The sequence below is a fragment of the Amblyomma americanum genome, chromosome 2 (assembly GCF_052857255.1).
Source record: "Amblyomma americanum isolate KBUSLIRL-KWMA chromosome 2, ASM5285725v1, whole genome shotgun sequence".
NCBI lineage: Eukaryota > Metazoa > Arthropoda > Arachnida > Ixodida > Ixodidae > Amblyomma > Amblyomma americanum.
In genome coordinates, this window is record NC_135498.1 from 3,759,715 (window position 1) to 3,780,811 (window position 21,097).

Sequence of the window (21,097 nt, forward strand, 5' to 3'; positions counted from 1 at the left end):
GATCTGATCTGTTCGTGCCGCTGATGGGAGTTGATGAAGACGACGGTGTGCAATGCACAGCGCGAGAGTGTGTTAACACGAGGTATGATCGGCTGCGGCGATAGCATATAGTGCTGTCGTGCAGTGTCCAGCGAATCTGATCTGTTCGCACCGTCGCGGGATCTCCATCCCAGTCGCGGCATATTTAATTATTTATTCAAGGCCAATATAAAGGCTTCAGCAGCTTTGGTCGTGGAGTGGAGCTTTCACCCTATAATATCAGTTCTCAGTTGAAATTGCAAAGCTGACAGCGTTAATATAGTTCTAGCGCAGAGTTGGACGAGGTTCCCGAACTTCTCCTGGCCAAGAGCTTGTGGCGCGCTAGAACGCGCGTCTTGAAAATTTCGCTGCGGACAATCGTTGTAATCTTTCATGCATATGAATCTGTCCCCGCGCATAAGAAAAATTTGCAGTTAAAAGAGGATCACGACGCGAACAGCGGCTGCTTTCAACAGGGCGACTTCTTTCCTCCAAAATGCAGGAAAACATATCAGCGCTTTTTTTGCAGCTGTTGCGACGTGAAAAACGAGGCCCACGCGGAGGAAAGTTGAACCTATTTTGCGCGATGTATCGTAAGGAGCTCGATCTGCTGAAAACCCGCCGTTGCCGTCCGTCATCCTGCATGCGTCAGTCGGAAAAATCCCAGAAGTTTGAAGTGAAGCTAGCGATTTGGGGGAGGGTCCGAATGAAGCCAAAATTGGCGACGAGGTTCCTCTAATGGGGCATTTCAGAATACACAAGTAATTCAATAAAAGAAATTAGCTGGCATTGGGGTCCGAACCCAGGCCTCCAGCGTGCAAGGTGGGAGCGCAACGCATGGGCCCCGAAAAGTCGTTGGACTAAGCGTGCGAGGGGGACATCTAGAGAACGCGTAGTGGTGTGTATGACTTAGTAACGTGTGTTTTTGATGTGTACTTATGTGATCGTAATTAAAAAAATACACCAGATATAAATATGCTAAACAATAAAAAAAGAAAGGGAAAAGGAGGAGAGGCGCTATCGCGTCTACTCTTAAGGTGAAGCTAAGGCGCTCTCTTAATTCTTTTTTTTTTTTTTGCAACTGAGCTCCTCGGTGGGACGGCAGCGCCGCCTACGGCCAACTCCCTCACTTGTCCGCTTGGCAAGCGTGCATCACAAATTACCACCTGGAGTATTTGCTTATCCTCCCAATTCAACGATTCATCTGAAAGGAGAGGACGCCAGTTCTCGAGCAGCATTGCGACGCATGGCTAAAGAGTGGACGACAACGATGGGAGCAGTGCCTCCTTAGCCCTGCGTGCGTTGTAGATGAAGAACGTCCCGCGATATCGCGTCGTTTCCAAAGAGCGCGTGAAAAGTAGGTGCTCTTCGTTCCGGCCTCGGATACAGTTCCTGCTGTGCAATACAAATTGAAATCAGAACAGTGAATTCCTATAGCGATGACTGCAGGCGACAAGACGCTCTGCGTAAGCAGTAGACTCGCAGTTCTAAGAGGTTAACAGTGCGACAAAAAGTTAACTAGCAGAAAACTGCATCTGAGGACCGAGAAGTGAAAGGTAAGAAACAGAGAAGGGCTCCTGAAAGGTTCCAGAGTAAAAGTAGGTAACCGAGGAAACAAAGCTGTAACTGCACAACTTTCTCGCGTATTGTGGACGCTTGCGCTATATGCTTCCCCTCCCTCTCTATCAGTCCCGAAAAATTGCTGCTGTCTTTTTCTAGGAACTACGTTTCTAGAAAGAACGTTGTTAAGGCGTTGTTGAGGCGTGCGACCACCTTCCACCATTCCGTATGACGAGTGGTGTATGAATGCGTGTTTTTATCAAGATACAATAGTTCCTGACGAAACTTCAAATTTTCTTTTACTTCCTACATGAAGGCCAGACTTAGCTTACAATTATAAAAATTATAATATGTATACATAATGTAGCTCTCTTGCTAGAAACAGGCTTGAGAAAGGCGAAAACTTGGCCTGGGCTGGTTTGAGTTTCTGAAACATGGCACGAAAATAACCAGGACGACACAGCAGACGAGATAGTGCCAGTCCCGTCTGTTGTGGGGTCCTTATCTTTTTCGCACAATGTTTCCAAGGAGCTCGACAAGGCGGCTTTCGTTCTTAAGCCAATGCATGAGCTCGCTGATTTGAAACCAGCAAGCAGAACGTGTGGGCTGTACAGTCAGAGGACAACAGTTACTGATACCCGCCGTTTCGGCGAATTCCTAGCGCTCTGGTAACGCTGCAATCTGGCTCCCGAACCATTTCCTGTTTGAAGCTGGCTGCAGCAAGTAGCCATAACGGCATCCTGCAGGTGAGGCGCTTTCTGTTCAGAATATACAGGTCACTGGCGCGTCCTTTTAAGGCGAGAGCGCTATAGTACTCCCCTGAAGGAAAAAAGTGTCCGGCGTCGGCGACCGTTCGACGCCTCGCAGCTGCAGCGGCTGGAGCACGCAGATTGAATGTGGCGCCCTAAGTCACGTGACCTCGTTGTGTCATAACAGCCCAGCTGCCCACCGTGGCAGTTAAATTATTTATTGGTCGCGAATGGTTGCTCGGGAAGACCAACCTATGTCTCAAAAGCCCCACCGGCGGCAGCACCTGCCATGCCAGGGCAGTGAGCATCGCTTAACTGCTGCGCCATGCAAGAGAGGTGTGAAGTGTCCCAGCGATCTATGAATGTAAAGTAGAGAGTGACCAATTCCACATATATCGACATTAACCCATTAAGTCTATCGCGTTAATGACCTTAAGGCGGAACGAGTCCCCTCCAGTTTTTTTGTTTGCCGGCTAGCTTGGACAATAAGGGCTGAAATGTTACATGTGCTGCATTAAGAACGCGTGCTGCGTTCACTTCTCCGTATAGCGGACTATCATGCTGCATCGGATCGGTGTGTGTTCTCGCGATAAAAACACGGCTACTAACGCAACGCTCTTGCTTTTTTGTTTTATCTTGAGTTCCCATCTATAGGTACGGCACTTTATTTTATCATTGGTGGATCCAAGAGGTGCGGTTGGCGACGGTAGAAGTGCGGGCCAGATGGTTGTCCATGCTTGCAAAGCAGTTCAAGTTGCATATGCAAGGACACAAAGTGAACACAGACAGCCCAGTCCACTGAAAAGAAAAAGTTGCACCGCATGGCCGCTGCCTGCTGAACGAAGGTGGCGTGCAAGACCAGCAGTGTCTTATGCACAGTAGTTCGCGCTATCCGCAAAACCGGGAAACGGTTCCTCACTGTTCCGTGCTTCTCGCTGAATGCAGTGATTTGCGCAGTGGAAGATTCCTATAGTCCGTTTTCGGTCCAGTTGCCGCTTCTGAGCTTGGCTATCTGCTTTCATAATCACCCGATGTTTCTAGGCGGTAACGAACGCGGGAAAAAGAGGGTCACAAGCCTTGTTTCGTCTGCACCGACAGCAATTCAAACACCGCGCCGGCAGTTGCGGAATTTCTTCCACATGAAGCGCTTTGAAGAGCCTCTATCGCTATCATATGCCGAATTGGTTTACAAACAAACAAAAAAGGTTTATAGATAGGACCCAGGAAGCGATGAGACAAAGATAAGGTGAGGAAGACGTAGCGGGTGCGTGCCAGAGTAAGAAAAATGTGAAGTATGCGGACAGCGCAAGCAGATGCGGACAAGGACTAGCTAGGGACAGAGCGGGCTATTCTGTGGCGCCCCTACTCTCCCTTGTCCGTGTCTGCGATTCACATACTCAAAAATGAAACCAACCAACCCTACAATCAGTGCTTCCGCACCGTTAGTGGTGTTCGGTCGACTCCAGGAGGCACAGGAGTGCCCCTAAGGCCTTGAAAGCCGACGAGCGGCGATCTATGAAAGCGCAGTCGCTATTTTAGAGCACAGGAAATGCGGGGGTACAGGGGTCGGAATATAGTGAAAGTAAGGCTAATCCCATCATCATCGCCACCTTAATTACACCCAATGCAGGACAACCTATCCCAATGACCAAAAATTAATCCCGCCCTGGCCCTCAAGCTTCCTTAATCGTCATCTCATCCGCCCACCTGACCATCTGCCTCACAATGCTACGCTTGCTCCCCTTGGAATCCACTCCGTTGCCCTAAGGGACGACCCGGCATCTTCCCTTGGACAATGTGGTTGGCGTTTATGGGGATTTCAATTCCACCTGCACGTAAACATCAATATACCACCCCCGCAGACCATTCTTCCAAAATGAAAGAGGTCCTCCGGCAGGCCATCGCTGCCGCCATCTGTAGGAATGAGGTGACATCAGTGTTCGACGGAGGGTCCGTCGGCCGAGTGCCGTTGCGCAACGCTACCGCTCTGGCTGGCCGCCGTGCGTCATCTAGAGTGTGCGTGCGTCTGTGCGCGCGCCTGCATCTAAGTTTAGTCGGGGCGGCCAGATCCCCGCCGGCCCTGCCGTGGAGAAAGGAGCGGGAAACAACGGGCACCCGACCCTCCTAGTGGCTCGCTGGATCGAGCACTTCAGCTGCGAAAGGAGCACAGGGTTCCCGGCGTCTTGTAACCACGAGTGAACATGGCAAGAGCGCTTTCGTCTGACCTTGCAGAGACGTGGTTACGATGCATGCACCGCACCAACTTCTTCACATGCGCAGACTGCCTCGAAGGTGACTGCGTATATGGGCAAGATTCCGAGTCCAATCTGCAGCTATACCGCGACTTAATTAAAAATAGTTTGAGAAGTTTAGTGGTAGCTATGCCTTAAACAGCCTCAGTCATCAGCGCAGCACAGCGAGGCCGGGTTAGGGGAAGAGCGCTGAAATTCGCACCATCTCTGACGATCGCCTGCTAATGTTTTGTTTTCAGATAGGCCTTTTCCCCTTTCTTCAGAGCTGTGATATCGCCCCGTCATTTGCCCTGAGCCCTCTTGAAGTACATTTCCACATGACACTATATAACGTGGTGGAATACAAAAAGGAATAGAGCCAGCTCGTGCCCCTAAGAGCTTAGCCGGGCTTAGCCCCATACAAAAATGAAAGCGGACAGTCGTCAAAGAAGATTTTTATTTCGAAAAAGATGGAAAAAGAATAAATCACGGGCTCGTGGGGCCGTCTCATAAGGAAAGGTTGATTTTTTTGGTCATTTATCTGTCGACATCTGTAGGTGATAGTAAAATATTCATCATACTGGCAGTGTAAGGAAGGGTCAAAACTTTCCGGGAACCGGGTCACAGTGAGGTACCGGTGATTCAGCGAACGCCTAGGGTGTAGAATTTACTGGGACCGGATTTCCTCTCCTTCATGCGCAGATGCACGTTGCTGTCGAGCAATAAAAAGGGCAATGTCGGAGCGGCCATAACCATGTGGCAGAGAAATATTGGACAACTTAAATAAGAACGACCGTCGCTGTTGACCTTTAATGACACCCGGCAGCACCATTTTTTTCCCTCTCCTCTGTCTCCAAGTTTCCTTTGTACGTCCTGTTAGCGCACGCTGTTTAATAGAGATGTACCAACTAGCCCGTCAGAAAGTTCTACTGCACCATTCTTTTCAGCCGGGGATTTTTCTCTGGACGTGTCCGCTTTCGGTGTAACTGCTTGAAATAATAAACAGCAGCAGCAGCTGGAAGGGAGGCACGCTTAAAGCTACCCGAGAGCACGAGCAGTGATGTAACAAGTCCGGAGCGTGACTCCAAAGCTGTGCACACAACACACACAGCCGATGTTCTTCTCCCTACCCCTGGGGCCCGAGGTAACATTTCGGTGCGCGGACGACCTTTCAGCAGAATTTTAGCAGACCTTTTAGCAGAATTGGTAGGCAAATCACCTAAGGGAGAGAGGTAATTGAATTTAAAGAATAAGCTCGTGCTCCAAAGTGAACAGCGGACACCGGCTGGCAGGAACTTAGTTCTGGCAGCTTCAATGAAAATTTATCATTCGACTTCTCTGGGTAAACCTATAGCCTGTGCCGGAAAACGGCAAGTCACAGAAGATGCAACGCGAGCTCCTGCAGACAACGGCCTCGGCGGCGACGAGGTACACTGAACACTTATAGTTCGCGGCAGCCAAGGTGAACACAGCGGCACTTCCAGACCACGAGGGGCGTCAAAGCGCCCACGGCGCGCAGCGGGAACGCGCTCATTTTGTTTGCTTTGGACATTGCGCGGAGGGGGTTCCCAAATCTCCACTTCGAATCTCGCTCTCGGCGTTCTTAAAATACGACCCACAGCCGCGTTTAAGGAGCATCTAGCGCAGCGTTCTCCTCGGTTCTAAAATAAAGTCGACCCAGGCGACGGCGGTGTCTACTCCGTTGCTACCTCTCTGTCAAGATGGCGCCACCGGTCTCGTCGAGCCAATGTATGTGGGGTGACAAAGTTGCAAATAACGCCCCCGAGAACCATCATCGCGCGTTCAGGCGCGACCGTCATTCGATGCGTACGAATTTTGCGAACAATGCAATTAGAGCTGTTGTTCTGGAACCGTCCTTCGACCTTGAAAGCCGAAACGCATGAGAGACTGCTGTGTAACTTTGCTCGAACAAAGTGCGCCTGCCAGCGGCTGCGCAACCATGTTTGTTTCTGCCGCCGCCAGATGGCGCCACCACTGTGGTTATATATTGGGCCGGTGGCGGCAGTGCTGGCGCTGTGACCTCCGCAGCAGGTATTTGAAAGACCTGTGGGGAAAAGGACCTCCGATCCTCGCACGGACGATGTCCCGGGCGTCCTCTCCAAAGTCGACTTCGATCTAGCAAGGCTTCCACTTGGCTCTTGTGTTAGGTTGTGTGTGTTCATTTCGCAAGGATTTATACGACCCAGTTTTCAACTTTTGATCGTGTGGGGAAACGAGGCGACTGGTAGCGTTTTTTTCTTTCTTTTTCACCGGTGGTGCCTGCTCAAGGTCCTGTTGCCCATATTTGCAATTTTTTGTTGGTTCGTTCAGCCGCTACAAGATAGCCACCAGCTGTGTTGTGCACCTGAAAGCTCTGAAACGGATACGGAACCGGACTCCGCTGTCGTCTGCTTAAACGGTGAGCTTTCTCTTCTGTGTCGTCTGCTTTGTGTCGAGTGCTGTTGTCCGCACTTTATACCTGACTGGATTCCTAACGATCCCTAATTCACAGAATTCGAGGTTCGTTTGGAGGCGTCAGATTTTAAAAGCTGGAAAAGCGGGGGGGGATTACCGTATTTCACAGAATCCAGGACATTTTCTCAAAACAAACCTTCCACGTCCAAGTGCGTTCAAATTTCCGAATATCAGAACTCTGCGGCACAGTGCCTCCCAGAGTTCACAGTGCACTCTCCTCTTCTAATCATCTGCTGTGTTTTTGCGCGCGTGCCTCCCAGAGTTCACAGTGCACTCTCCTCTTCTAATCATTTGCAGTGTTTCGTGCGCGTGCCTGTTGTTGTAGAAGCATATTGACCAGGGCGTGCTCAAGTTGAGGGCATTTAACGCGACCCAATCGCTGCCAAATTCTATAACAAAGCTTTCTGCAGCTACTTTTCTATAAAGTTTGAAGCCCCGTTAGACACGGCCAAGCTTGGTTAGTGCACGTGCCGTGCGTAAGAAAGAACCACCCCCTTCGAGAAACGCCGATAGCAGACAGAACGGTGATGGGGCGCTAGAAGCCTGCGCCTTATCTCTCCTCCAGAGACCTTCATTCGGCGTCCGCGTGTTCAGAGAAGCCGCCGGGCAGCAACCGCATCGGGACGCGTCACGCTTCTTATAGCCAGATAATTATCTGCGGCTTGTGGCACCGTTATCTCTGCTCGCGTGTGCTCTTCGATGAAGCGATCATTGGCACCGCCTGAAGCCAATGATCGAAGCCCTTAGGCAGTGGTTAAATCTGGCCAGTTCTTGATGAATGAAATTTCTCCCGCATGGAAAGGCTTGAGAAAAGACAAAATCATCCTTAGATCCGCATACGAATCATCCAAGACCGAGTCGCTCAGTAACGCAAGATGTTTAGTCGTGCGGTTATCGAAATAACATTCCAGGACTCAAAGGTAGGCTGTCAGATCATTTCAAAATAGACAGCTAAATATATCGAGCTTGATTAGCCTTAACAGCCAAAACAGCTCATCTATAGCTGTGCGAGCCAGCAGGCAAACGGTATAAAAACTTATTGAGGCTTAGTCGTCCCCGTTGTCTTGGGTCACCCCTAAAGCAGTCCCGGCCAGAAAGCAGACGACAGGGAGCCCTCAAGGTGGGGGGCGCTGCGCGCATGCGTGGGACCTTAAGCGCGCGACGGGCATTTTCGGGCCAGCCCAATAAAGAGCCCTCTCCCAAGGACTGCACACCTGCTAAATTTAGCCGCCGGCCAGCCGTGGCTCCGGGCAACGCGGGCCAAGTCTTAAGACACTTCCGAAGGCGCGCACTGTATGGGATGCAGGCGGTGCTGAAAAAAGTCTTCCCTGCTGTGCGGTTTAAGCAATGGCCCCTTTGAGCCGAGACAAAGAGAAACACGAGTAAATACTTGGAGCGTGCGGCGGAGGGTGGTTTTCTTTTTGGCTTCCGCGTATACCGACTTCGTTGACGAAACGGTTATAGTTTGTTGTCACAAGTCGCCACCGACCGTCTGGGCCCGTTTAGGACCGCTTTGTTATACTACTCGAGAACAAGCCGAGGCGTAGTAGGTCTCTATATAGCGCTGCCGCGGTGGGGCCCCGTAAAGCTATAGCTTCTCTACGGAGTGATTTTACTACCCAGAACCGGAAAAGACTCGGTGAGCACATGGCTATTAAGCCATACGGGTCCGCTCTTCATTTATGCTAAAACGGTACTACTTCAACCGGAAACACCACGTGTATCGCATATAGTGCGTGGGTAATCAAGCAAAAGAAAGTACTTGCGCTTTAAAATTTGTTTAAGCTTTTTTCTTCTCTCTTTCTCTGTTTTCTTGATACCGCACTTGAGAGCTAATTATTTATTTATTTTTATTTTTGTAATTTTTGTATATACCCTCAGGGCCCGAAGGCATTAGAGAGGGGAGTGGGAGGACATACATTCTGTAATATACGGTGCAGCAAGACGAACAATAACTGGTGTAGGGTGGCAAGAAAGAGAAAATAAAAAAACAGTAAAGAATAACAAGACAAAAAAACACTTTTGTCGCGCACGAAAAATGACAGCGCGAACAAATACAAGGGAAGTTAACAGAATTTATGAAGAGAGATTATAAACGGTAGCCTTAAAAGTATTTAAGTCAATAACCGGGTAGGTGGTTCCAACTCTCGTAAGTGCTGGGGACAAATCAATGAAAACAATGTTTAGTATGACATGAAGGAACGCCTACTTCATGGCGATGATCAATGCGGCCTGAAACATATGTAGGGGGAGTTAGTAGCCGGCTCTTTAGGATAGGATTGTTATTGTCGATCTTATGAAATAGGCACAAGCGGGAAATTAATCTGCGGCGTGATATCAGTGTAAATGATAAAGTAGTTTTCATAGCAGTGACACTAGAGGTGCGGTGATAATTGGAGAGTATAAAACGTGACGCTCGATTTTGAACGGCTTCAAGGACAGATGCTAGTAATTCGAGGCCAGGGTCCCAGACATATGCTGCATATTCTAATTCAGGACGAACGAGTGTTTTATAAAGAAGTAATTTCACGGAACTAGAAGAAAGGTAGAAATTTCGACGAAGATAACCCAACTTGCGGTTTGCATTGTTAGCAATTAATCAAACGTGCAGGTTTCAAGAGAGAGTAGAAGGTATAGGCACACCTAGGTATTTATACGAAGGCACAGCTTCCAGAAGGGTGTTATTAAGTTCATAAGTGGCTGTCATAAGTGGCATCGAGAAACACGCATATGTTTATTACACTTACTAACGTTGAGTTCCATATGCCATACCAGCCCGAAACTTGGTTAATACCAGGTATGCCTTTCTTGATTTCCTAGCACATTGTTTAGAATGCATTTAAGCGCTCTTGCACCATGACGCCGGCGACAAGGATACGCGACGAAGGATCGTGAAACCAGCCACAAAATTATCCCGCTGCGTTTGAAATAGCCATGCACAAGGTTGATCTGTAGATGCAACTCATCCCGCGGATCCAATTTTGGGACAATGTATTTGAAAGGAGACGGTATCTATGGCGAGACGCCGGCTACTTTCTCCCTGACTTGCATTAGTGGACCACATATGCGTGCACCGAGTTAGCAATTTTCTTCTGTCCAGGCTTATCTTCCCTATACCTTATTTTGCAGATCATCCTGCTACATGTGTCTCTTCCATTTAGGCTCGCCTTACTTTATGTGCTACTTTGAAACCTTCATTCGAAGGCTATATTGCGAGCACACACATTGTCCTGCTGCTTATCAAATATTAGAAACGGCCAATCGAAACCATGTGAGCACATCCTGTTTCGGGCGATAGCTTACGTTGACGCCGCGCAGCTGAACCCCAAAAGACCACCCAGGTTACATGCCTCGAAGGTAGCGCAACTCATCAGAAACGCACGCCCAGTTTTCATAAACAGGTCGCGCAAAATATACCACACCTAAAGTGGACCATGGGTGGTTAGGGCCATTCGGAGCGCCTCTTAGGTGATGGTCAAAGTTAACGTCTGCGTATAACTCCCGTAGCCTCGGCCCCACGGGGTTTCTTTCGGGCGTAGTGGCCCTCTGTTAAGAGCGCAAGGGCTGAGTTCGGAGCTGCGGTGACGTATCCCCGTCACGCTAGAGAGCCAAAAAGCACGTGTATACTGCTCTGTGAGTTACAGGGCGATGAAAATGCGGTCTTCTTCATTTTTCTTCAGCTTGGCAGTTCATGTGACTCGCTGCCTCGTTAATTAACCTCTATTGCCTGGGCATGCAGTGGCTGATCGGATGGATAAAGCCATTTGCTTCGAGCATTTCTTTGTCACTGGAACCCTACAGCACAAACATGTGGGAAAAAAAAAGTTGGTAGATTTAACTATATAAATGCTGTGATGATTTCTAAGCGTCTGAAAACAATAAAACACCACGACGTGCAGCCAAACAACAACGAAATTCAAAATTACTCCACCACCTGTCAGCGCAGCTTAACGCCTGCTGAGATTTTATCCGGTTATCTTGAAGCAGACGTCCTGCGCATCACTGGCAGCTTGTAGTCTTATTTTAGTTTCAACACATATGTTCATAAATTTATCGATACAGTGGGGATTTTATATAATTTTTGAGCGTAAAATGCTTCGGACATTTTCAGTGTTTATCCCGGGTCACATACCAGGCACTACAGAGTCTGAATCCGCGCGAAGCTCGTAAAAGCACCGCCGAGACAAGAGAGAGCAATGCTTCACACACACGAGAGCGCAGCTTTCCCGATAATAAAAAGTACGACAGAAGGTTGGGCACATTGGATGTTAAGTCGAGCGAGGTTTTATTTTGTGACATCAAAATCTTCAACTCCCTCGGCGTGCTTCCACAATGTTCGAGGGTGAAGGTCGGGCGCGGTCGTTATCGTCTGCTCGCTCCTCTCGACTATCACAAGCAACGCAAAAGAGTCAAGGGGCCGGAGACAAAGGCTGTGCGGTCGATAGAAGCTCGCAGTCCAGGAGAGAAAGAAAAAGAACTTGCGTAAATCTTACTCGTTCGAGGATTACAAAACTTCGCCCCACTTGAACGCTGCTCGAGTGTAATTACTTCGAAAACTGCAAGCATCGCGGTTAAAGTGAAGATGTGATTAAACCGAAGCCGTACTATGAGGCTGAAAATCATCACCCTGTAGAAAACGGAAAAGCCGCATTTTGCGACAGGAGATCATAGTTGTCGAGTGCCTCAGCCTAAGACAGCCAAGCATCCCAACCAGGTTTTTCAGACTCCCATATCTGTTGGGTCTTTCTATTCACGACGTCACAGCCAGACCTCGAAGCACATTTCGCATGCTGCAGCCTTGTGAGCCCCGAGTGTCTTCAACGCGAATGGTTCCCGTGATTTCCGTTCATCCACAAGTTGAAGCACGATCGGGCACTTGCTGCAAACTGCGTTTTTTGAGTAAGCTATGCTACCGAGGCTATACATAGCATGCAGGAATCCAGCCCGGGCAGGGAGGTGTAGACATCTTACTTTCCCTTCAATACGGCAGGTCCAAAGAAAGAATTCACATCCCCTTGACGTAACCACGGGTCTCGCAGGGTTCAGAAAACAGAGGCTGACATCTCACTTGTACCTCCGAGGCGCAGCATTTTTGCACCTGCTGCGCAAGCACCATGACTATGGGTCTGGTCTGCAGAACCTGCGGCATGGAGTGCACTCGCAGCTTGCGTCGCAGTAAGAAGCCGTCGCCTCGCGGCTCCACCCCAGCGCACGCAGTCTGCCCGCCTTGGTGCAGACTTTGCGCGAGACCCGTGGCGCAGTTGTGCGTTTCACATCTTTGCGTGAGTGCACAAGGGGCATCAGAGACCGTAGTGCCAAGTACGGCCGTGTCGGTTGTACGCATCTAATCATCCTGATTTCAATTGTGCCTGCACTTTCGCATCTGGTGGGCGAAAACGTTTTGTTCGCACCGTTCCTTCAAGCGGTAAGAGCGAGCCGGTCTTTCAATTTCGTCCGTACGCTCAGTCGACCAAACTTTTCGGTGTTTAATCAAAGCACATAAAAACTAAACGAAAAGTCCGGACAGGCTGGACACTGCGACGCTGTCACAAAAAGAGAAGGGTGTTCTGCTGGCCCTGGCGGCAACTAACGGGACATCTTCCGATTTTAACAAGTTCAAAGGTACAGCGAAGCCTCTCGGCTTTTCAGACCAGCATTTCAAACGTTCCATTGCAAAAGCCGCGCACGTAGAAACGCTATCTGGCATCGGATGTAATTAACAGCGTATCAACCTGACATGCCAGCCAGTGCCGCCCCGGTGCCCCACTTGTACACGCGGCGCAGGTGCACGGTTTTGCAGTGGCTGTAAATACATCCCACATGCCGATCTTCCCTTGACGTCATGGTACAAAAAGCAGGTGGCGTGTGTGCGCTAGTGCACGCGTGGGATCCACCGACGTGGTGCTGTGCCGTTCCTCAAAAGAAAAGGAAGGTTGTGGCTGGGCTAAAAGCGCTGCGGCGGTTTTTTGGCATCTTATTATAGTCGTAACGTTTGTTCTTAACCCGCGGCGCTCACCAACCTTCCGCAAGTTAGACCCGCATGCAGTGCCGTCTTGGGGAACGTTTCCGAAAGCCAGTCATGTTGCATTCGGGAAATTTTTCATCTTTCATGGTGCGTTTGAGGTAAAATTTGAGAAAAAGGTAATTTTTTCGTTGTTTTCAGAAAATTTTAAACATTGAAATTGACTTTTTTTTTAATTGACACAGTTTTCAAACTGCTGCAGGAAAAAGAGCGCCCAGAAAAGGGATTTCTGGGTCTAACTGAGGGATTTTCGTTACAGCATAGACCATCACCGATTCGCACAAGTCACGCCCTTCTGAACGCGCTCGTCGCAGCAATTCATCCCAGCTAGTGCTGAAGGGCAGCGTTGACCTCGTTCGTTAATTTCCCTCCACGTGGTTCTGAACAGCAGTTAGGCAGCTAGGCTCTCTTGTTCAGACGCTAACGCACCGCCGCTACCATTGTTTACGCGATTTCCCGTAACCGGGATTCTTGCCCTAGAGCGAAACCTCACGACGTTTGTACCTCCACTGCTGTTGTCGCTGGGGACGAAGTTGGCGGAATTCTTTCCGCCGATTCGCACTACTCCTGGCAAGACGCGGATGCAGAATCGTCCTCTCTCCAGAGCCTCCGTGTATAGAGACTCACGACATATCACTCCTGGAGACGAAGTTCTTCTGGAGAAGCTACTGCATGCAAATATGGTATAGGAGCCATGATGCAGCCGCGAACTTGACACTGGGGTGATTTTACGTAAAAATTATGACTGGGAGGACAAGCTGTCGTGGTTTCCCATCAGAATGCTGATCTCACCGACCTTGTGTTTTTACTTTTTTTAACACAGCGGTCCTCTGCACTATCCGCTTATAAAATGAGCCCTGCCTCTACTTGAGGTCTGACGTGACCTCTAACAGCACTGTTCATGCGGCTGCATATATTGTTTGTCTTTATCAGAAACAGTTTTGCAGCAAGTTGAGCCAGCACATGTGCTTAACAGCTTGAATAGATTGATGCCACCTCACGGCGATTTATACTTCAGCCCGTGTATGCAGCATCGATCGAGTACTGTTTCGAGCCAATGTAAATCTCGGGAAAAACAACTTAAGGCCATCCATCAGCGCATGCATATGCTGTCTCGTGTTCTAGAATGGATATGTATAGTAAATACACGCGGCAATATGGAATACGAAGACGCATTTCATAAATGTTTTGGACATACGGGGCGACGCAAATACAGCCAGCACAGAAAGACGAAATACTGCACAACAGAAGAAACAATAGCAAATGATGCAATAGGTGCAAACACAACACACAACCCCGCGTGAAACACAACGCAGCGAAACAAAACAGTCCTCATGAATCACCAATGATTTTCTTTTTTTTCCACGTCGCTCGAAAATGCTAAACAATATTGCCAAACGCCGTCGTGTTCATGCTAGGAAACTAGTATGCACTATGTACAAGGCACCTCGCAGAAAACCAGTGTGATTCAATAAATGTTTTAGTGAATCAATCATGTAAATATTCGCCTCTTTTTTATATATATTGAGGGCGGCGAGTAAGAAGCAGTCTTAATTACCGCCTGACCAGCACGGTCAACCCTAAATTGGACATGTGTAGTAAAGAAAGATAGCTGCCCACATTTCAAGGCGCAAGAAATGCAATGTCATGTGCACAGATACAAAAGTTTTCGCATACATATGTCGTTTTGTGCAAGAGAGGCACGCTTGGTTCACACCGCAATGCTTTGTTTCGAACAATACTTTCACGCTTTTCACGCTTAATTCCATCATTTCACCTAACTTGCCTAACGTTATTTTAAGAGTGCAGAGCTCTATTTCCACACTTCACGATATGTTAATTGAAAAACCCCATTTTACATCGCATGGCGTCGACTACAAAGTTGGGATCACATCACTCGAAAATTTCTTCCGTGCGTCGTACACAAAAAGAACGAAAAGGTATCCGCAGGGATATTTCATTGATTCCCGATAAGTTTAGCTAGCATTGTACAAATATTAACAGAGGTTCGAACTCATAGCTTTCGCGTTTTCTCTTTCCCGTTTTAGACACTTCTGAAATGCCTCTCAGACCTTGAACGAAAAATAACTTCATAGAAAGCAAGTTAATCCCGAAGAACAAAGCTTGGTGCGTGCGTTAACGTTTCATAAAACGGTTTGTCCCAGTATTTCGGGAGAACATGCTTTAACGTAGAAAAACCGCGGATCGTTCCGCACACGGTTATAGAACTAATGTGTGTGTGTGCGTGTGTGTGTGTGCGTGCGTGTGTGCGTGCGCGCGCGCGCGCACTCGCAGGCAGGCAGGAAGCCATCCCTCGTTCAACGGCACTCCCGCAGCCAAGTCGAGCGGTAAACGAAGACTAGCACACGGATATAGCTGTTCTTCTCGTCGGCGCCTCCTTTAGCACCTGCACTCACGGATGGCAAGGACGCGACGCGCAACAAGACGGATAAGCGGTCGCGTCGGGGAGCCCTGCCCCGGCGGTGCGCAAGCCTGGCGCTACGCACCACCTGGCAATGGCGCAGAGAGCGGCGAGTGCTTGTGACAGTTGGCGCTTCGCTGTTTAGTCGCTGCCATCCCGGGCCTGTTGTTGTTGCGCTCGCTTCGCTCGGGGCGACTTTCGACACCGCCTGTGCCTCGTAAGGGTCCTAAATTTGGAAGCGCGCGGTGTGTCTCGCTCTCCGGAAAAGAAAACGAAAGGAGAAGCAATTAGTGCGGGAGCAAGTCAGAGAGAAAATTAAAGCCGCTGTGATACTGAGTTCCGGATGAGAAAACTAATCTCTTCCTGACTGAACTTAATTACTGACTACGCTCGGTATCTACTATAACTAAACGGGTCAGAGCGACGGGCCCCGCTTTAGTCTCCGTCGTCAGCCTTTATAGTTTATGCCGATAGCCCTTCGTTGCAGTCAGTAACACGAGCCGTGATTGTTTACTCGTAAAGGCTTCTGGTTCAAGGTTGTTCGATTGCTGAAGCCGCTAGCAGCTGAAGGGTGCGGACCTGCAGATACTATGGACACTGGAAACAGGTGCTGCGTCCGTTTGTGTTGAATATTTTCACGCCTTCCAGCTCTACTTTCCAGAAGGTACGGACGTGTTTAAACAACGTTGGCGTGCGCGTAAAGGTGAAAGAACGAACATGGAAACACGCGCACAACGCATGCTTTCTCTAGTATACCTCAAGTCTAGAATTGGACGAAATCTCGTCTTGTCGGGGAGTCATACTAAAACTTAAAGATGAACCAGAATGGATAACCACAAAGTCCGAAAGCCAGTCATGTTGCATTCGGGGTATTTTCCCTCTTTCGTGGGGAGTTTGAGACAAAATCTGAGGAAAAGGTAATAAAAGGATTTGGATTTAAGTTCCAGTAATCTTGCTCGGCCGTTCTATTATACTCCACCAGCTAGTCCGCCGCGGCTTTCATGTTTCGCCGAAGCCTTTGGGTAGTGACGGCGTCATCGCAGTTACACCTACTCTTTTGTTTGAGGCATTCACGCACGCCACCATCAGCTTCGTACTCCACCATACTGGAACGCAGAAACCATTCGAGTCATTCACAGGTAAACAACATCAAGGGACGCAAATCGTACACATGCCCTAAGCCAGCATAATCCTTACGCCACACGCGTAGTGAACACGAGCGTTTAGTCAATTACGTATCATCCCTTTCTTCTCCTGCCACTGCTCCTTTTTTTTTTTGCATACACAATTCTGTTTATGCTGCTTTAATCGAGGTTTAAAAAAGAAACTGCACGTTTTGAAAAAAAAATACGACTGAAGCAGTACTCATTACGGCCGTCAGACGCACATAGGAGTATCTTTATTCTTTAGTTAACTGGGAACCTAGTGGACAGTACTATACTAAGTACTGATCATTTCAAGATGCATGGAAACCTTTATATAGTAATCTGCTGTGCGAGGCGAAAAGACCCCATGGTACCTCCCGCGGCACCCTTTGTGTGGGCTGGATTATATTTCTAAGCCTTTCACCCCTATCCCTCGATGGCTTAGTCCTTAACTGGAAACGAGACTTTGTAACCAACCGTTATCAATTCGTACACACTAACAATGGCTTCTCCCCCTTGTACCCCGTTATTTCAGGCGTGCCACAAGGCACAGTCCTCCGTCCTCTTATATTCTTAATTATAATGAGGATATTCCAAATAACATCTCCTAAAATATCCGCTTATTCGCACCCGACTGTGTGATCCATCGCCCTATTAACAACATAACCGATGTTAATGCTCTTCACACCAATCTTGACAACATCCAGATCTGGTGCGAAAAATAGCTTATGTCTTTAAATTTTAAGAAATCATCTCTTCTTATTTTCCATCGCAGAAAGTCCCATCCAATTCGGAAATACGTCCTTTCTGACTCTGACCTCAGCTCTGTAACTTAGGAATTAACCTATCTGCCGACCTTTCATGAAAACTGACAAATGAAGCTGTGTCCTCGGCTATTTAAGCTGCAACCTTCGATTAGCCCCTCCTTCTGCAAACTTACTAATAATTCACCTTCGTTCGACCTAAACACGAATACGCATGCGCTATCTGGGACCCACACAAAACTAACCATATCAGCTTACTACAATCCGCACAGAACCGTGCTGCGCGTTTTATATTTTCTGATTATTCGTATACATTAAGCACTACTAAACCCAAAGCGCTAACTATCCTGTCCGGTCTAGTATATCGCATAAAAGTTGCTCGCCTCTCCCTCTTCTACGAATTCTACTATGAATCCCCGCGTAACCCTGCCATTCTGCAAGCACATCGCCACTCCTGCTGCCTCCGCCATGAAAAAGGCCACGTACCCACCTTCAGCGGCCCATCTGTCCTTATTTTCCGTAAGAACGCCCAAGGACTGGAATGGCCTTCATACTGCTTCTGTCATCCATTGCAATTACGACCACTTCAAGCGTTTCATGGAAAAACTCATCTGTCACCGCGAATGTCTATCCCTCTTGTGACACCCCTTTACAGGAGCATTTGAAGTATTGAAAATAAATAAACCAATAAATTAACTAATCTATGAAATGATTAATAATTATCTAATTAAATAATTAATTATAAATAAATAAAAGAAAGAAAGGAAAAAGTGCGCGTAAGTATAAGTGTCCGTGCTATCACGCAACTGCTCAGACAGTTACGTGCAATTACTTGCTCTACCGTGCCGTGCCGGATTGGGCGGTTGATATCGACGCACGTTCAGGCGTGTACTCAAACACCTCGCGCTGCTATTTTAGTGTGTAGAAAAATCAATGTCCATAATAAAAGCTACCGCTTCATTTGAGCTATCTGGTGTTTCTTTTGATCCTCTGAAGCTATGACAAACTATCTCGGTAAATAGGGAGTTAAATAGCCAGTCGCAGCTAGATAGCTAATCAAGAAACGAAACATATGCCTGGTGTTTCCAAGCGTCACGATAGCGAAATGTTCTGGCTATGCGAACAAGATGGTCGGCTTCTCCTGCAGATGCAAAGTGCTACAAAAAAGCGCGCTTTACAAAACAGGCTGCGCCGTGATGCAGGCTTCATTCGCTGCGTTTATCCGCCCCAAATGATTTTGGACAGAATGGCCATGATATTGTGCCTAGTGCAATTAGGGAATGTACCGAATGGGTTGGGATATTTCCGGTTTTCTTTTCGGAGCTTTCCATACCGTTATCGACAGTGTTGATTTTGGTTCACCGCTTTGCAGCTTTTGTGGCTATTAGTTAGTTAGTTAGTTAGTTAGTTAGTTAGTTAGTTAGTTAGTTAGTTAGTTAGTTAGTTAGTTAGTTAGTTAGTTAGTTAGTTAGTTAGTTAGTTAGTTAGTTAGTTAGTTAGTTAGTTAGTTAGTTAGTTAGTTAGTTAGTTAGTTAGTTAGTTAGCTGACGCCGAATGTCCTGATGATGGTCAACGACATATGTAGAGCAAGAGCTGTAAAGTATCTAAAATGCCACCTGCATCTACGATCGATATGAATGTAGCAATATATATAAAAGATGAAAAAAAGTCACAATTGGCGCATTCCAACGGCAGCCATATGTTTAGCTTAATGCTTAAAGTGGTCGTTTAGTGTATTTATCGGTCAGTATTTTTATGTCCCTAGATAATAATCGATTTTTACGTGCCAAGCAGCGCTGTAGGTTATGTGGCACAGTGGCTGGTTCCGGTTTAATTCCGGCCGCTTAAAGCTCTTTGCTGTGAACGGATTTTTCAATAAACGGACGTCTTTGTATTTCGGCTTCATCTTCATGCAGCCGCCGTGGCCGGGAATCGAACCCGTGACCTTGCGGTGATGTTATATTTGGGGATTTTGTTTCTTTTTCAGGGAATTTTAGGCGAAAATATTGAGTAAAGGGGAAATTTAATGGCCTTTCGTATAATTTTAGCAAGTTTTTTTTTCTAATTGCTGCACGTAAAAAGGGCAAGGAATGGGGTTTCATGGCTCCAGTTAAGAAAATATTTGGTTACGGCACAGAGAATCACTGTGGCCTTGTGCTCGGCAGCAGAATGCCGTTGGCCTCCAGCCACCTCGGCGAGCCGATATACGTGTCACTATGTCGTGTCGGGTAGGCACGTCTCTCTGCGGGCCTTTCCGCATAACAGGCGGTGCGGAATGTACGGCGCATGTGTCCCGCCACCTGTCGGGTGTAGTGCGCACCGCTGCAGCGATAACCGCCCCGTGCGGTGAGCCAGAAGAAAAACTTTAGCTGAAACCACCACGGGGATTCCGGGTAGAGGGAACTTCGTACTTCGCTTGAATAGCACACGGCAGGAAACGGCAATTAGGCCGCTGATAATGTCGCTGATGTTTTTTTTTTTAATTGGAGCCCTTAAAAGTATTCTATTAATTTCCGAGCAAGCCCAATACGAAGGAATTTATTTTATTTTACTTTGACGTGCATGAGAGGTGTTCAAAAAAAGCATACGATTTCGAAGACGAATTCGTGCGTGATAAGAACACAGCTCCGTTTTGTCCAATTCAGGATCCTTCGCTAACAGACAGGCGGCGTTTCTCTCTGCAAGACTTATGTTTAAGTGCTTCAGTCAGTACGATTTCCAATATATAATCACGTAAAACCGCAGCGCAGTCATATTCCTGTGGCCAGAACCCATGTTTGTGGCCAAGCGTTAGCCTAGCCAAATACGAAGTTCACACTGTCCACAGTCCCCATAGTGGATGAAGCGGTCTTCGCATAAACAGTGGCGCCCTCTTTTCCAAATAAATAATTTTTAGAAACTTTACGCAGCCGCCCGGCAGCAACGTGGCAGGTCACGTGTTCCGCAGCGAGCCTTTTTCGCCGAGCACCTGCAACAAAAGAAAGAGACCGAACTGTGAACTTCGGCCACGCGCCACTTGCGCTGACGTCACGAAACTCGGACTGAGACGGATGCGTGCACTCTGACAGGGCTCAACAGGCAGGGCCATGTTTACGCCGGGTCTGCAGGCTGACGCCAATGCGGCGAGCGCGGAAAGAATTCGCTCTTTTTTCTCAGCACGAAGTTTCCCGGCAGGGAGATGCTGGCCGTCTATAATTTATGTGGACAATATCGTTATGCATCGGGCCTTCGGCATTTAATGAATGCTTAAAGGAGAAAATCACGCCAGATCACCACATACTACCTCACGTGTTCTTTGTAGTTTTAGGATTGTTGTAAGGATTTTTTTCGTTATCTCAGGACTTTTAATCCAGCCTGTTTAACTCCGCTCGCAGTGTTCTAAATCTTTTGTATGTGCTAATTGATCTTACCGAGTTAATCGGGGCGTGCTACTGTTTAACATGTCTTACTGTTCAACCAACAAAACTGATTTGTTCCAGCTTCTTTTCTCGTTGTTGATGGAACAGCTGTCGTTGGTGAGCGACGGTGTAGTCTGCGCGCGTAAAGCCTGCTCCACATGCAAGTGAACACGCTATAGCGAATCGTCATGGCGGCTCCAGCGGCGAGGTTCCAACGAGTTGGAATTATTTTTTTGCTGCGACGCGCCGCTCAACCGTTCAATTCGGTCAATCGCTTGCATGGGAACCAGCCTTAAGTCTTGAAGGCTTACGT

The 21,097-nt window shown here is 48.0% G+C and overlaps 1 protein-coding gene across 8 annotated transcripts in view; it reads left to right on the plus strand.

Annotated features, from left to right (window-relative positions):
• SERCA (ATPase sarcoplasmic/endoplasmic reticulum Ca2+ transporting SERCA) overlaps nt 1-21,097 on the plus strand; it is a 134,582-nt gene that overhangs the window by 31,494 nt on the left and 81,991 nt on the right. For 2 of the 8 annotated variants that reach the window (XM_077652806.1, XM_077652812.1), the window contains exon 2: nt 6,890-6,977. The exons of 2 other annotated variants lie outside the window; for them this stretch is intronic. The gene's annotated coding sequence lies outside the window, so the exon portion shown is untranslated. Of the gene's footprint in view, nt 1-6,541; nt 6,978-21,097 lie in introns of those variants that run through there. 4 more of the 8 variants (XM_077652804.1, XM_077652810.1, XM_077652811.1 and 1 more) reach the window with 3 other exon arrangements.